Source organism: Cervus canadensis, chromosome 26, assembly GCF_019320065.1.
Source record: "Cervus canadensis isolate Bull #8, Minnesota chromosome 26, ASM1932006v1, whole genome shotgun sequence".
NCBI lineage: Eukaryota > Metazoa > Chordata > Mammalia > Artiodactyla > Cervidae > Cervus > Cervus canadensis.
The window spans coordinates 30,815,944-30,833,703 of NC_057411.1; positions in this window are offsets into that span (position 1 = coordinate 30,815,944).

Sequence of the window (17,760 nt, forward strand, 5' to 3'; positions counted from 1 at the left end):
AGCTGGAAAATAATTTTAGTGCTCATTTAAAATTGACTGTGCAAAGAAGCAGTTTTATTTTATTTGCTTTAACTGCTTGAGTTAGTTTCCTCACTTCAAAATTTCCTTACATAAGTTTGATAGAAAATGTTAAATTACATTTCATCATTGTGAAACAAAACCTCAGCTATCTCACTTTCTTACTGAAACTTTCTATGGTCAACAGCTCACCTGTCCTTTATTCTTAATGGCTCCATTATTTGACCCCACGAAGACTGTAATTACTGTGATTTCTGTATGTTCTCAAACTCAAACAGACCCCCTTTTGTTTCTCTCCTTCCTCTCCAGCCTGAATCTTATGACTGATCATCTAAACTATATTTCACTGGCTGTATCAGTCTGGTTTCAGTTAAGAAAACAGAGCCACAGTAGATATTTAAAATACATTGACAGTATTAGTCGCTCAGTCGTGTCCTGCTCTTTGTGACCTCATGGATTGTAGCCCACTGTAGCCCAGAGGACAGGCTCCTCTGTCCATGGGATTCTCCAGGCAAGAATACTGGAGTGGGTTGCCATTCCCTTCTCCAGGGGATCTTTCCGACCCAGGGATTAATCCAAGGTCTCCTGCATTGCAGGCAGATTCTTAACAATCCAAGCCACCAGAGAAGCCCTAAAACACATTGAATTTAATATAAATAATTAATGACATGTGATGGACAAGCAGAAAACCTAACAGAGGATGGTGAGAAAAGTTCAGAGACTGGCAAAAATAGGAAATTGCTACCATCCCCAGGGTAAAAGAGAAAGCTCAAAGGGGTATCATGCCCATAGTCCAGAGGTGGAGGCTTACTGAAGAGTGCTAGGATTATGGTGAGGGTTGCTTGGGGGCCACTGGTATCAGTGAGAGAGAATATGTGCAAAGAGCTGGAGGAGATAAAACTGTTTTCAGAAAGACATATCAAAGTAACGGGGATTAAATAGCCCTGATGTATCTATCATTGAATCTGGTTATAAAAAGGGAAACCACAGAAATTATTATTGTTGTGATCATCATCATGATCATTATTTGAAAGTACACAAAATTTGTGAATGAGAAGGGTATGACAAGACAAGGTTTTAATATAAGCCTGTATAGTAGGAAAGGCCCATTGAATCAAAGGCAGAGCTGTGAATAAGGACTCTTCAATTCTTAAATAGGTCTCCACAGATAAAGTTTTATTGGAACACAGCCATGATTTTAAATTGGCAAGTTGTCTATGGGTTGATTGCGCATACAAAAGCAGAGTTGAGTAACTATAAAAGAGACCAGATAACCCACCTAGGTCCTGTCATTGCTATTTGGCTAATCACAGAAAAACTTTGCCCACCTCTGCTTTATCAGTTCAGTACAGTCACTCAGTCATGTCCGACTCTTTGCAACCCCATGGACTGCAAGCACATCAGGCCTCCCGGTCCATCACCAACTCCCAGAGCTTACTCAAGCTCGTGTCCATAGAGTTGGTGATGCCATCCAACCATCTCAACCTCTGTCGTCCCCTTTTCCTCTCATCTTCAATCTTTCCCAGCATCAGGGTCTTTTCCAATGAGTCAGTTCTTCACATCAGGTGGCCAAAGTATTGGAGTTTCAGCTTCATCATCAGTCGTTCCAATGAACATTCAGGACTGATTTCCTTTAGGATGGACTGGTTGGATCTCCTTGCAACCCAAGGGACTCTCAAGAGTCTTCTCCAACATCACAGTTCAAAAGCATCAATTCTTTGGTGCTCAGCTTTCTTTATAGTCCAACTCGCACATCCATACATGACTACTGCAAAAACCATGGCCTTGACTAGATGGACCTTTGTTGGCAAACTAATGTCACTAATTTTTAATATGCTGTTTAGGTTGGTCACAGCTTTTCTTCCAAGGAACAGGCATCTTTGATTTCATGGCGCAGCCACCATCTGCAGTGATTTTGGAGTCGAAAAAAAATAAAGTCTTTCACTGTTTCCATTGTTTCCTTATCTATTTGCTATGAACTGATGGGAAATGATGCCATGACCTTAGTTTTCTGAATGATGTATTTTAAGCCAACTTTTCCACTCTCCTCTTTCACCTTCATCAAGAGGCTCTTTAGTATTTCTTCACTTTCTGCCATAAGGGTGGTGTCATCTGCATATCTGAGGTTATCGATATTTTTCTCGGCAATCTTGATTGCAGATTGTGCTTCATCCAGCCCAGCGTTTCTCATGATGTACTCTGCATATAAGTTAAATAAATAGGGTGACAATATACAGCCTTGATGTACTCTTTTCCCAATTTGGAACCAGGCTGTTGGGGCTTCCCCAGTAGCTCAGTGGTAAAGAATTTGCCTACAATGCAGGAGATGCCTCTGCTTTATACCCATGCAGACATCATACTGGTAGAAATCATACAGCCATGCTGATTAGCATTCACCTTTAAGGCCATGAGTTTTTTTCCTTAATGTATGTATTTTATTGATGTATAGTTGACTTACATGTTTTCAGTGCACAGCAAGGTGATTCAGTTTTACATATACACATATTATTTTTGAAATTATTTTCCATTATAGGTTATAACCTAGACAGCTTCTTAAAAAGCAGAGATATTACTTTGCCAACAAAGGTCCGTCTAGTCAAGGCCATGGTTTTTGCAGTAGTCATGTATGGATGTGCGAGTTGGACTATAAAGAAAGCTGAGCACCAAAGAATTGATGCTTTTGAACTGTGATGTTGGAGAAGACTCTTGAGAGTCCCTTGGACTGCAAGGAGATCTAACCAGTCCATCCTAAAGGAAATCAGTCCTGAGTATTCACTGGAAGAACTGATGCTGAAGCTGAAACTCCAATACTTTGGCTACCTGATGTGAAGAACTAACTCATTGGAAAAGACCCTGATGCTGGAAAAGATTGAAGGCGGAAGGAGAAGGGGATGACAGAGGATGAGATGGTTGGATGGCATCACCGACTCAGTGGACATGTGTTTGAGTAATCTCCGAGAGTTGGTGATGGACAGGGAGGCCTGGCGTGCTGCAGTCCATGGGGTTGCAAAGAGTCGGACACGACTGAGTGACTGAACTGAACTGATAGGTTATTACAAGATATTGATTATAGTTCCCTGTGCTATACAGGGAACAGCAAACCTTTGTTGTTTGTTGCATATCTATTTTTTTAAATTAGAAATCTGGCATTCTAATGCCCAGGTATTGCTTTTTTCCTCCAGAGCTCCAGGTATGTTTCTAATGAGAAGTCATGTTTAAAAACAACTGGACTGTATGATCATCTTTTACTTTTATCTAGTTTGTTTCACTTTTTCTATTTCATATTCAGTGCTCCCATTTCATTTAGTTTATGTGTTCCAATTTCTACATCTCTCCTATATTTTTTATGTTCTTTCTCAAACCTTTATCAAGTGTAGTAGAAAAGCTTTTGTATACACATATATAAATAATATGTATTATATATATATATTAGAAAAGTTATGAATTTTTGCCTAACTAAAAAATGTGTGATATTTTGATTCCACTTGTTTGACAATATGAATAAAATACCATTAGTTTTTCTTACACTTAAACTTGGTCAATTTTCAGCATTTTAGCAGATCTTCATCAAGTCTCTACCCAGCACTCAGCCTTTTCTCCCAACTATGAACTGTGTTGGGATAAATAATTTTATTGATAAAATTTATCAATTGATAATTGATAAAAATTGATAAAATCAATTGAAAAAATTTATCAATTTTATTGATAAAATTCAGATAAAAATAAAATGTCTTTTCTTAGTTCCTGCTTGAGAGTTACACGCATATATATTTCCAAAGTCTGCCTTTCTTTATTCCTGCTAGTCTCAGAAACACTCCAGTACTCTTGCCTGGAAAATCCCATGGCCGGAGGAGCCTAGTAGGCTGCGGTCCATGGGGTCGTGAAGAGTTGGACACGGCTGGGTGACTTCACTTTCACTTTTCACTTTCATGCATTGGAGAAGGAAATGGCAACCCACTCCAGGGTTCTTGCCTGGAGAATCCCAGGGACAGCGGAGGCTGGTGGGTGGCCATCTATCGGGTTGCACAGAGTTGGACACGACTGAAGCGACTTAGCAGCAGCAGCAGCAGTCTCAGAAAATGAGCTCTCCTGTGTACCCATTTCACCACTCCTCTTGATCTCATCCCATCCCATCTACTCCTTTGCCATCAATCCAACTGATATTGTCAATCTCTGTCACCCTTCTAAGACATTACAGAGTAGTGAATAGGAACTTTTAAATTTGGCCAGCTAGAGTCTGATTCTTCCTTTACTATTACTGATTATGTAACCATTAGCAGTTTCTTTTCATCTTTATTGCTCTTAGCATCGTTCTCTGCAAAAACAACTATTCATAGAATTTTTGTAACCAAAAATTTAAAACCAAAGATTTTAGTTAACTAAAATCCTACATGTAAACACTTGGTGCAGTGCCTAGCATTTAGTGTATTTAATATAGTTTAGATATCTTCAAAGTATCACTAAATTTTTACCACCGCCACCTTAACTTCTAAAAAATTCAATCCTCTCTCAACCTAAAATGAAAAAAAGCAGTCCCTTCAATCCTGGGCCACCTTTTGTTACTACTGCTTTAAACCTCCCCTTTTCCTTAAAGTCCAATCCCCAAGTAGTCTTACTGTTTCACTATTTTAATCTTTTCATTTTACTCTTTATTTTCTCCTTTAACGGGTCTTCTGAAAATGCTCTTGGAAAGATCAACAATGATGTCTTAATTCACAAATCCACTCATACTCCCTAGTCTGTATTATTTTATCTTTCCGGAGCATTCAGTCTTGTTAATTGCTTGCTCCTTTTGAGAGTTTCCTCTCCCTGGTTTCCAGCACATTGCAGTCTTTTTATTTCTCAGCTGATTTTCCCCCTCTCTTTCTTGAGTATCTCCTCATCTATCCATACCTGAGGTTTTATCTGTCCTCACTGCTGATGTCATATCATGTATTTACTGGGTGATTTTCTCCAGTCTCAGGGTTTTTAATTGATATTCATATGCATGCAAAACTGTAACTACAACCCAGATCTTGCCCAAGATCAAGCATAATATAACTGCCTGCCTGTGGTACTTTCATATCAGTATGATCTACTTTTAATTTCATATATCCAAAGATTGATATTCTTTCTAAACCTGATGCTCTTTCTTCATTTTTTGGTGCGGTCATGGCTAGAATCACTCAGTCAGAAAGTTCTGAGTCATTCTTAACTCTTCCTTTTCCTATATTATATATATATAATAGTGTAATAATTTTCAGGTGAGTGTTATTATTGAGGTGAGTGCTATTATTATCCCCATCTTATAGGTGAAGAAACTGAGACACAGAGAGGTTATATAATTTGTTCAGTCAGGATCACGCAGTGAGTAGGAGGAGCTTATATTGGAACCTGGGCAGTCTGGTTTCAGAGCCCAGGTTCTTAATCATCTAATTTAAGTGGCTCTCCAAAGGTATTTAACTAATATTTACTGGATAAACGAATTAAAAATACATTTCTATGATATAAGTAGTCATTTAACATGTTATTGATTAGTTTATGCTTTGGGGTATCTGAAAATATAGATGCCTTTAGTAGATTCTGTATGGGGCTTCCCTGGTAGCTCAGACGGTAAAGACTCTGCCTGCAATGCAGGAGACCCAGGTTCGACCCCTGGCTTAGAAAGATCTCCTGGAGAAGGGAATGGCAACCTAGTCCAGTCTTCTTGCCTGGAGAATTCCATAGACAGAGTGGCCTGTTGGGCTACAGTTCATGGGGTTGCAAAGAGTCGGACACGTCTGGGTGACTAACACACATATAGTAGTTTCTAGTAAACTTTTTTTTATTTCAGAATAAATTTTAGGAAAATGAATGAGTAATTTTAAAATTTGCCTATTAGAAGATATTTATTCTTCATATTTCCTCTTATATTTGAGAGAAAACTCATGATTATGAGTTTCTGCATCTGAATTCTTACTTCTCACATACCTGCACTTCTTGGCCCAAGCTGATGATTTCTTTATGAAGATGCTAAGGGAAGCATTATCATTCTTATTGCAAAGATGAATTAACAGAGGCTCAGAGAAGTTCTAGGGACTTATTAAAGTTCAGATATCCTATGTGATTCTTCTTTCCACTAAGCATGTAAAAGATAAGACACTGATATTAAAACCCATAGTGAAATGTACATTAGACATATCTTAATGTGGAATTCCCTACATTAAACAAATCTGATACAAGAAATTCTAACACATCTACAAAACAAGTAAATATTTAGAGCTCTGCTCCCCTTTTAAGCAATATTCTAAATTATTTCTTTTTTTTTCTGCAAATTCTTTGGAAAATTCTTCAGTTCCATCATGCATCCATTTATAGATGTACTGTCATTCAACTCACTTGGATGGTCATTTTTTATAACGTTCTCCTTAAAGTACCCTGACAAGAAAAATATAAGCTTTTTGACATAGGGAGAGGTACAGCTGGGAGAATCTAGCCCACTGGTATTTCTGGGATCCTTGCTTGCATGATATAGTAAATACAGTGAATGCATGGAGAGACACAGTGTAAACTGTTACTTTGAAATGCTTGCTTTTGGCACAACTTCCTCACAGGCGTTTTACAATTTACAAAGCAGTATGGAGTAATGTTGACAACTTCTGTGTTTACAAATTCACTGGTTTCTCTTTACTCAAGGCAGGATTTTTGGTTTTGGCAACTTTTCAGATGTTCATCATTTCTTCCCAATGTTTTTGCATCTATTAGTCTTTATTAACATAGATATTATTTTATCTCAAGCTGAATGGGCCTCTTTAAGGGCAGATGACTTAAAAGAGGAAATATTTCTTATCCAGCTAGATCTGGTGTACGGTTCTAGCAAAATGCATTTAATATATCAAAAGAAGGATTTTATTTTAGTGATGACTGAAAAGCAAGAAAGTGTGAATTGTGATTTTAAGTGATAATCTTCGTCTTTTTCAATATGAAGTACTGAGAGAGCTTTTGAAAACAGTTTCTTTGTCACTTTTAAGAAATTAAGACATAATGAAAAGAGATCTAAAGCTGTTATCACATCAGTGTTAAGAAATACCTCTTTTAACATTTTTTTTTAAGATTCTTGAGATAAATATCTCTAGGATGGTTAAAATGTTTCCACACCTGTAAACCGAAGGAAGGAGTAAGTATTTAGTAGTTATTATTCTTATAATAAAGATACTAGCAAGAATAACAACTGTCTTATGCTGTGGGCTTATTCTGTGTCAGACAGTAGTTTAAAAGCTTCATGTAGATTACTCATTTAACCCTCAAAACACCTTTATGATGTTTTCATTATCCCCATTTTACACTATGAAAACCAGAACACAGAAAGTTTAAGTAATTTGCCCAAAGAGATACAGCTAATAAGTGGCAAAGTTTGGAGTTCAACCCAGAAGTTTGTGCTAATTAAGTGTGAACTGTGAACTATTCATTGTGCTGTAGTTATTGGTTATTTGCCCTTAAGGGTTTATATCTTCCAGCAGAGAAAAGGTTGAAGGCAGTGTGTATATAGCAATGTAAGTTGTACAGAAGTCTCTGTTGGTTTGCAAATTAATGGAGGGAAGTATCCAATTCGTAGATCAGTTAGTGGAATATCATTATTTTCCCTAAATTTATATATAGATTCCTGTAGGTTGTTTTGAAGAAATAGCTATTTCACAAGATTTGTTTCTTATGGTTTCCAGTGACATTGCTATGTTCCCAAAGAAAGAAAGAAAGAAAGACAGTGACCCTATGGACTGTAGCCTACCAGGCTCTTCCATCCATGGGATTTTCCAGGCAAGAATACTGGAGTAGGCTGCCATTTCCTTCTCCAGGAGATCTTCCCAACCCAGGGATTGAACCTGGGTCTCCCGCATTGTAGGCAGACGCTTTACTGTCTGAGCCACCATGGAATTATGTTCCCAAGGTGAATGACAAATGTCAACATTTTTTTTGTGTGTGTGTGAAACTTACATGTTCCTTATCAGCCTTCCTTAGTAAAAGATATAGTTCTAATTTTTCATTACAATGAATTTTGGGTTTTTTGAGTCCATGACTGCTGCAGAGTTCGATATGGAATATAAATGCTTACCTAAAAGAATGTAGATTTAAACTTATAGTAATCACAAAACTACTGTAGCAAAAGGGTATATATTATACCCATGTTCTCTAGAAATTTCAGCAGTGATGGAAATGTTCTGTAACACATTGACCAATACTGTAGGTTGTTAGCTAGATGTGGCACTTGAGATTGGGCTAAGTGATTGAGAAACTGATTTGTTAACTTAATTTTAATTAATTTAAATTTAAATAATCATGGCTAGCAACTCTGTTGGGCTGCACAACCCTATACTCTCAACAACAGTCTTACTCAACTTTTATTTCCTCTACACGTTGTAGTCACAGGCCAGTTGCATACACGAGAAACCAGTGCCTCTCCTCTGACTTGATCTACTCATGACCCGATAGCTTCCTGCCTCTTTCAGGTTGTGACGTGGGCCACAGAACAACTGGATAGAATGCTAAGTGAACACATATCTATTGTAGCCACGTCAAACACTTTTCCCACTACCATCCAAGACTAGAAGGCATTAGCTGTCCCTGATGTTAGAGTTTCAACTTAAACTCTTTTTCTGTGAGTGGTCAGTATATTGTCCTTGAAAGGGAGCTCTTTGCTGTATTGCATGTAGAAAATAGTGGAGATTCTAGTTACTACTGTACACCTTTTAGAGTTAACCACAGTGTTGCTGAACATGCCTCTCACAAACTGTCATGGCAAGAGCTAGAATTATAAGCCATCTTACTTCATTTTGTGCATCTATTAATAACTACTTATTTTTGAAAATATAAAATTCAGGAAAAATACTAACCTGGCTGGCTGGATGCCTAGACAGTACAGTATAATCTGGGACTGTCCCAGCAAAATGGAAATATATGGCTAAAGGATAAGATATTGTCTTGCTTCAAACAAAAATTCAGTTGTGGATAAAAAGAAATAAAACATAAGGAATTTATAATTGGAATAAAAAATTCTAGAAAATTTTAAAAATCTTAAAAGTGGTGAAATGCACTTAAATTATTGCTTTTTGGGTAAAATCTGCTACCAAATTATCATCTGTTCACTCAAAATAGAGTGAATAAATTAAATTTATGTGTAATTCACAGTTGAAAATAATTTGTTTCTTATAAGACAACAGTTTCTATTAAAAGTGCAGCCAAGTCTTTCATCTGTGATTAAAAGAAAATTTCTGGAGTTTCTGGAAATCAGAGCAAAAAAGAAAAGATATTAAATATTTCTACTTGTGAATTCATGGTTTATTCCTGAAAAGTATTCAATTATCTCAGTCCACCTTGCGTAGTTATAAAATGAATCTTCAACAAATATATCTGTGTAAAGTCATCTGCCTAAAATGAAAGTTCTGACGCCATCAAATTAGTGGAAAATTTAATGGAATTAAAGCAAAAACTAAGAAGGAAAATGAGTGAGCATTATATATACTTAGTCATTTTCATCTTGTGAATTTAATAGTGATGATTCGTAGTGAACTGAAAGAAGTCTAAGATGCTATCACCATTTTTATCTAAGTCACATATTCCTGAAAAAATGGGCAAATTTACAAAATAGGTAGAGCAAAAGCATTAATTGCAGGGGTCTGCACTTGTCTAACACACATTGTACCCATTCTGCATTATTGGTGATGATGGCAGAGATCCAAGAGGTAAACAATTGTATTGGAAGCTTCTTGAATGCTCAAATGGCCAAGGAATCAAGAGGTGTGTGGATACTAATTTCCAAATTTGAATTTATCTTAGTTTAAAATTTCTTCATAGTAAAGAAAACGTTGTAGGAAATCTTTTAAAAAATACAAGAACAAATGACAACTTCAAAACTGTTTTTCCTTCTGAAAAGAAAAAGATGTGAAAAACAGATAACAGATTAAAGAGTAATTTTAAATACATTTTATTAGAATAACAAGAATGTGCTTATATTTAAAATTTATTTTTCTATTTTAATTTATATACAATGCAATTTGGAACCACCATTTAATTGGGAAAATGATTTTTTGGCAAGTATGTATTCAGGAATTTTATAGTCTTAAGATGACTTAATATATAAACTTCAGATACCATATGATTTAACATAAAACTTAATTTTATCTTACTTATGGATATCTTAAGTTCGTCAAAGCTGCTTAATCATCTCAGTATTGTGTTCATGCTATATCGCTTTCAAAGTCATACTACTTTCACCCTTTAGTTATTATATATTGCCTAGATTTGGCTAATTACTTCACCTTTGTTCCAGCCCTGCTTCATTGCATTCATATTATGAAGTTTGGAACTAAAGTCAAGGTTTCTTCTGCTCTTAGACTCCTTGGAATGCTAACATCTTATTTATTTTTAATTGGTATTTGAAACTGATAGCATTTTTAATTTCAAAACCTACTATTTCAAAGACGTTTTATTTTTAAATCATTTTTTCCATTAATTGGACTATCCTAAATCACTTTAAAAAATAGCTACAGGTTCATCATACCTTTCCCGAAATGAAAACAGTTGCAAATTATTTTGATAAGTACTTAATGCTTTTTGTGTCCCTGAAGGTAGCATCTCTTATCCTGTTTTTAAGTGGATCGATTGATTAATTAATTTGGATCTTGTGTCTCTTATTTTGTTTCTTAAATCTTTTATTGGAGAATAGTTGACTTACAGTGACTTACAGTGTTGTGTTTCAGGTGTACGACAAAGTGAATCAGACACTCAGACACACACACACATCCGTTCCTTCCTAGACTCTCCCTCCACACAGATTATTACAGAGTATTGAGTAGAGTTCCATGTGTTACACTGTAAGTCCTTATTAGTTATCTATTTTATACATAGTATGGTGCATACGGGGCTTCCCTGATAGCTCAGTGGTAAAGAATGTGCCTGCATTGCAAGAGACACAAGAGATACGAGTTTGGTCTCTGGGTTGGGAAAATCCCCTAATGGCAACCCAGTATTCTTGCTTGGACAATTGCATGGACAGAGGAGCCTGGCAGGTTACACTCCATGAAGTTGTAAAGAATCGGACATGACCGAGCAGCTGAGAACACACACACACACACACACACACACGAGTGGGCATATGCCAACCTCAATCACCCAGTTAGTCACTTCCCCCCATGTTTTCCCTTTGGTTACCAGAAGTTTGATTTCAAGATCTACAAATCTGTTTCTGTTTTTTACTTAAGGTCATTTGTATCATTTTTAATAGATTCCATATCTAAGCAGTATCAAATGATATTTATCTTTCTCTGACTTCACTCAGTATGATAATCTCTAGGTCCAGCCATGTTACTGCAAATAGCATTGTTTCATTCTTTTTTTATGGCTAATAGTCTAGTGTGTGTGTGTACAATGTATGTATATACATTATCCATTCCTCTATTAATAGACATTTAGGTTGCTTCCATGTCTTTTTTATGGCTTAGTAATAGTCTGAGAAATTGATGCTTTTGAACTATAGTGTTGGAGAAGACTCTTGAGAGTCCCTTGGACTGCAAGGAGATCCAACCAGTCCATCCTGAAGGAGATCAGTCCTGGGGTCATTAGAAGGACTGATGCTAAAGCTGAAACTCCAATACTTTAGCTACCTCATGTGAAGAGTTGACTTGTTGGAAAAGACCCTGATGCTAGGAGGGATTGGGGGCAGGAGGAGAAGGGGACAACAGAGGATGAGATGGTTGGATGGCATCACTGACTCGATGGGCATGAGTTTGAGTAAACTCCGGGAGGTGGTGATGGACAGGGAGGCCTGGCGTGCTGCGATTCATGGGGTCGCAAAGAGTCAGACATGAATGAGTGACTGAACTGAACTGAGCTGAATAGTCCATTGTGTGTGTGTGTGTATACAACACATCTTCTTTATCCATTCTCTGTTACTTCTGTTGATGGATGTTTAGGTTACTTCCATGTCTTGGCTGTTATAAATAGTTGCAGCATTGCAACTATTGGGACATAGAACATTGGGGGTGCCGGTATCTTTTTGAATTATGGTTTTCTCCAGATATATGCCCAGAAGTGGGATTGCTGGGTCATATGGTATCGTTTTTCTCTGATTTCTTTACAAACCTTTAATTCTCCACCAAAATTATCAACCATTTCATGGTATAGAAAATGTTCACTCTCTTCAAAAGTTTTGTAAAATAAAAGCTAGCTATTTTCTAAAGAAGGTCGTCATGGGACGTCTTGGAAAAAAAACTTATCTACTATGATAATACCTGAAAGGTTTTATGTCCTAGTACTACAAGAGTACCTGTTGACAGAAGACATTGTTTGTGAAACAAAAGGTACTACTGAAATTCAAGATTCTGATTGGTCATTGCCTTTGTAATACCACTCTCATTCTTAATCACATTCTTAATATATATTTCTGTAAGTTTGGATAAACTTATTTTGTAATCAAATGGCAATTTTGGTAACATTATCTGGTGTTTGGCCAACAGGGAAATTTTGTGTGTTATCTAGTCTTATCCAAGGTGTTCAGATACCTGTTTCTGAAACTTTAATAATTCTATGATGATATTTGCACTATATTCATATTTAAAAGAAAATTATTCTCCATATCCTGAGTGATAAGACACTTTGATGAAAAAATGTCAAAAGATTTATTTGATTACCCTTGTACTTAAATGGGTTGCTAGGTTGGTAACTAGGATAATTTGCTCTTTGTAAGTTAGCTCAAGAAAGAGCATATCTTCAATGCATGCTCTCCTGCTCTCAAAATATCCTGTCAAAAGACCTCGCTGAAATTAATGGCTTAGAACTGATGCTAAGCTTTCAGGGATGCTGCAGTGATTTATTGAGTGGTGCCAGTCTCTCTCTTCGTTGGGTGGAGAGCACTTGTCTTCACGTAACAGGGCTAATATTACTTCAAGCTGTTGTCAGTTGACTTGGTAAAATTGCTTAGCTATACTCCCCATGCAGTTAGCTAGTGATGATTACCCTTAAGTATTCACAGAGCAGAAGCCCTGGGGAAACACTAATTAGCCACCCGCAAGGAAGATGTTCCAGCCTCTCAAACAGTCTCCTAAAGTCTCGGGGCTGTAATGAGGACCAAGCCCCAGTGACAAGGCCTCCTTGGCGCTGTGCTACCGCATCAAGGTTCAGTAATTTTCAAGGAGAAAGTGATTGGAGTCAGGCCCAGGACTGCACGGAGTCTACTAATCACCACATAGAGACTTCGGGTGCTCTGAAGCCATGGGACGCAATCGGCTCTTTTGAGCTAGAGGAGACATGGGCATATGTGACTGAGGAGTCAGGGAGGAGGAAATCTGCTTAAATATTTATAGATTCAGGGTATACTGAGATCCCTTCAGTCCTTGTGTAGTTAGTACCTTGATCTCTTTCGTGTAATGGAAACAAAAAGTATAGCTTCACCCCACCTGGCTAGTGACTTTCCTAATATCTGTTTCTGTTTATAACTTCCCTCTTGTTTCTCCTCCATTTAGAGAGCAGTGATCAGTTTGGCAATAAAGAAAGGATGGCACGAGGTGTGTGTGGTGTGTGGATGTAATGTGTAGGTCTGAGTTTGTGGCTTCATAGCAGGAATGTGACTGGATCTACATTAGAGATGAGTACCCTTTATCAAGTCTCTACAATGGAGAACATTGGGGATTCAAAAGCTAATGGAAGCAGAACAGATAATCCTCCCTGGTTCCTTAATAATTGTAAAAGGTAGGAGAAAGAGAGATGTATGCATCCTGGAAATATCTGCTAGGGGAGCACTGGGACTTGATCCATCTCTCAATTCTTGGCACCGGAAGAAAGTGGTCGGAGCTTCCTCTGTCTCAAAATTGAAAATTGAAACAGTGAAGCTGAGGTGCATGAAGAAGGACCATGAATACCCACTAATGTCTAAAATAAACTTGGGCCCTTTATTTATAGTAAGCAAAGGGAAAACTTCACTTCCACATGGGAAAGCAAGGATTTCTAACTACTTGACGTGTAGTGGAATTCTTCTCTTGATGGCAGTTCTAACTTGTTCTTCTGTTGGCACCACAGCAAATATGACTCAATTGTTAATTTCATGTCAAAGTCCCCAAGAAAGCCAGGAAGTTTTGCATATGAGAAATAAATATGAGAATTTTTTTCTGTACCACAAATTTTGGAGCTTATCTATTATCTCCATTTGGAAAGTTGGGAATAAATGTATTGGGAGCAATATGCTAGAAGTGGCTATATTATCCATGTGGTATTTGTATACTTAAAGGATTTTGATTATAGTGCTACCATGCAAGGAGAAGGTAAAACAAAAGCCTAGTAACGTAGGCCCAAAGTGAAAGTATTGAGCTTTTTTGTCAATGAGAAGTAAAGAGAAAATAATTTCTAGATAGGATATTTACTAATATACTGAATAGTAAATATTAATATTTTGCTAAGTAAAATCCTCATTAATAAAGTTAAGCAGGTATCCTTTGTTGCAGCTTTGCAGAAAATCAGATTCTTGAGTGTTTGAAAATTTATGCAAAGAATCCCATAATGTCAGATTTTCTCAGGACATCTTGCTCTCAAATGCATTTTTTAATTGTGCTATCCTGAGTTTTAAAATTTTATACAATGGAAATATCTTTTAGGAGTGAAATATTTTGTTCTAATTTTATGAAATATATTTTACACTAATTAAGTCAAACCAGTTTTACTCAGAGCCTTAAAATCTGATTTTATCACCCTTCTGCAAAATGTAAGTTTGAAAGATGTTCTTCAGGGTACTTTTAAAGAAAAATGGCACTGCATGGAGTTAAAAAGGCAAGGATGACTTTATGGAAGACCATGATGATTGGAACAAGGGTCAAAAATATCTCAGTAGAAGAGAGAGATTGAATTCAACTCCTTTGAAACGAAAAGCAGACAGATTTATAAGTGTGGGGGTGAGCTAATGGAAAAGTCCTGGAGAATATTAAGGGGGGATGGGTGGTCAAAGCGTTTAGGCTCATCTATGCTTGCTAGTTAGTACTTATACATTTCTGCTCTGCCACAAAGATGACAGATAGGAGCCCTATCTTTCCTTGTGATTACATTTCAAAGGGATGGGGGCTTCCCAGGTGGTGCTACTGGTGAGGAACCCACCTGCCAATGCAGGAGCTGTAAGAGCCCTGGATTCAGTCTCTGGGTTGGGAAGATCCCCTGGCGGAGAGCATGGCCACCCAGTCCTGGAGGATCCCATGGACAGAGGGGCCTGGTGGGCTATAGTCCATGGGGACTGTACTGCTCTTAAAAGAGTCAGACATGACTTTGAGACTAAAAAAGAACAACAAAATGCTGTTATTATTTCTCATTCTAATATCTTCTTGGTTTTTCATCACACACCATGATAGTTCACTTAAAACTAAAGATAAACTAAAAAGAAGTTCTCAAGGGTTCTTTTTTTTTTTTTTCCTAAGGAGTGTCAAGTCAGCCAGTTACTATGCTTTTTACTCTTTCACCAAAACTTGTAAAGAGAGAAGCAGCAGCTATTAGTAGCACTAATAACTGCTTTATTATATTCTAAATGGCTTCATTTCTGCCTTATAGTTACATTTAATAACAACAGCAGCTTAGGTTATGCATCAAAGTTCTGTTTTCCTCAACATTGTTATTGTTCCTAAAAATGTTGAAAGATTTTATATTTTATATGGATCCTGTTAAAGACCTACATATGTTTATCAGTGAGGCTTTCTTCACATAATCCTTGAACTTGACTATATTTAATAGGTCTTAATTAAGACCTATTGTTGCTAATGTGTGTGTGTGGGTGGTGTGTAGGGGGGTTAATTAACCACACAGATCAGGCTGTTAATTTCATTTTAATTTAATTTAATGTGATCGATCAATTATTGGTTGCTTTTTGGTACAGATAAGAGAGTCTGAGAACAAAACTTTCAACAGTATCATATCAGAACTCTCAACTAAGGCTCTCCTCATTTCTACTGTTGATATTGCCTAATTACTTTGGTCTACTGATACATACTGTGTGATTATCTACAGAAATGGGTGAAAGTACTTATTACACTCTTTAGAAAGCAGAGAGAAAAAAGATTTTTGAGGGGGCTCTATGCTGAATATCAAATACCTGGATCATGTAAACTTTTAAAATGAAAACAAAAATAATAAGGATTAAGTTGGTGCATGCTTTTTTTCATATATTCTAGTACAATAAACAATAGCATCAGACTATTTTTAATCTATTATGGCAGACAGTTATAGGCAAAACTGTTTGAATTTTTCTCAAAGCAAGAGCTAGCCACCCACATGAAATGCTTCTCGCCCACGAAGTACAGGATGTTGTCTGGGTTGCTGTTAATTTCCTATATTCTGACTGTGAATGGGTGAGTTGAGTGAGTGAATCAGTGCTGATGCTCAAAGACTTTCCAGCCTAAGAAGTTCTTAGGCTATTTAACACGTTCCATGTAATCCACTTAATTGCACACATAAGCTTGTCAGGAGAACTTCCAGTGAAAAAAATCAATAATGTATTCAGAGCACAGTTGGAAGACACTGATAATGGAGGTTTCAGCTTTCCAGGCTATGCTGGCTAATTCACTTGTGAGTCTTGGTGGCCTGGTCAATAATTAGGCCAATAGTTTCTGGAGCTTACTGGTCAGGATTTGAGACTGTGATTAAGTGACAGTGGGAGTAAATTAGAAGTCCAACTGCCATATATTATAGCCTAAATTATAATGAGGGAATCTTCTAGTCAGTTAATTATGAAACCCATAGCCTTAACTCCAGAAATACTCATTAACGTCCAAAAGTATTACATAAAAAAGCATAAAGTGACTTTTTACATTCTATAAAACATATATGTAACTGTTGAGCAAACTCCCAAATGAAAACTAGGCCATGCATTGCTTTACTGCACTTATTGAGACTGCTTTTTATACTTTTTCATTCTTGCCATTTAAAAATGAGAGTTGTCCATGATGTTGGACTGCTGCCTTTATCTCTCTCTGTTGTCCCTTGCTCTTTCTTTCTCTATTCTTCAGTTCTGCCACATCTAATTCCAGTTATTTTGGTATAAACAAAAACATTTTTACCTCTATGTTAGCTTACATTGAAATTTTCTCACTGTCTAGAAATAGTTAGAAAAATATCACAGAAGATAATTAGAATGGCATTAGGAATATGGAAGGCCAGTGTAATATAAATTATATTTGTATGTGGTCCTAATAATAATATGTATTCAAATTCCCAATGGGAGGCAATGAATTAGATGCTTACTGATTGTTCCAGGTTGATTTGTGTAGGGAAACAAGACTCTCACAAAAATTGCCTTTTTGTTATTGAAGATTTTATTTCTATTTACATGAATGTAAATTTCAGTTGATTTGGGCTTACACTGAAGAAAAGGAATTCATCAAATCCACAAGTATTTGTGAGGTGTCACATGTACCGGGCACACAGGGTCACTGCTGTGTCACATGCTAACAGGGTGAGAAACAGGAAATGATACACACACACGTACATGGATTCATAAATACATGCTGCATAAATGAGTTCATAGGAGAATTTCAGATCAGAAAACATGTTAACATCAAGAAACAAGTAATGAGGGGTATGGGATCAACTTTTGATAGAAAAGTCAGAGAAACCCTCTATATATATAAAGAACTGACATTATGACCTGAGATTTCAGTGATGAGAAGGCATCAACCATAAAAAAGATCCAGTTCCCACACAAAGGCTCTGCGGAGGGAGCAGGATGACCATCAAGATGATGGGAAAGAGTGATGGGATTGCAGG